Below are 741 nucleotides of genomic sequence, written 5' to 3'. Positions count from 1 at the left end.
CCCCCCCCCCCCCCCCCCGCCCACCTAACCTGCGCTGGTCCTTCACCAAGAACCCAGCAGGCAGGGCCTGAGCCCACACAGCATCCCCTTCAGGCCCCAGCCAGGTCTCGGTAATGCAAGCCAGGTCACACTTAGAGTCCTCCAGGAGATCCTGGAGGATGTGGGCTTTGTTGTTAATAGACCTGGCATTGCATAGGAGCAGCGACAGGGTTTGTGGCACGGCTGGAGAGACCCTCAGGTCCTTTAGGTTGGGAGGGGGACAGGAAGGCGGGATAGATATGATGCATCTATCTCGCCTTCCCCTGGAACGCAAGTCCCTCCTCCCACCGCCATACCTCCCCCTGCCCCACACAACCTCAATTGGAGCCCCGCCCTCCAAGGTGTCATCCCCGGCCCAGGCATCCCCCGCATCCCTAACCTCCCCCCCAACCCTCTATGGCAACTGATGGAGCAGAGGGCAGCCACTGCAGGCATCCTCATGCTCCCCAGGCTAACCCAAGCCTCCCACGCCCTGATGGGAGCTGCGCAGGAACTGCGATGTTCCCCAAGTCCGTGGGCGGCACTCCCGGGGCGGTGCGCAGATGCGCACCTCCGAAACCCCGGGAGGAGGCCGCCCGGCAAAAGGGGTGCAGTCCTGGAGTCAGCGGCGCGGCGGCGGCGGTGTCCCGGCGTGGAGGCTGCAGGGGGTGTGTACCTTTACCTTCCTCTGCCCTTAGAAGAACCCTATCACCATGTCCAATG

General features: G+C 64.0%; 1 protein-coding gene across 4 annotated transcripts in view; it reads right to left on the bottom strand.

The window, feature by feature from the left end:
- TNKS2 (tankyrase 2) overlaps nt 1–741 on the bottom strand; it is a 54,041-nt gene that overhangs the window by 20,255 nt on the left and 33,045 nt on the right. The window lies entirely within an intron of this gene.

This window comes from Sceloporus undulatus, chromosome 3 (assembly GCF_019175285.1).
Source record: "Sceloporus undulatus isolate JIND9_A2432 ecotype Alabama chromosome 3, SceUnd_v1.1, whole genome shotgun sequence".
NCBI classification, from domain to species: Eukaryota; Metazoa; Chordata; class Lepidosauria; order Squamata; family Phrynosomatidae; genus Sceloporus; species Sceloporus undulatus.
Note: the sequence above shows the minus strand (reverse complement) of the source record. Positions and strands in the feature narration are given on the sequence as shown.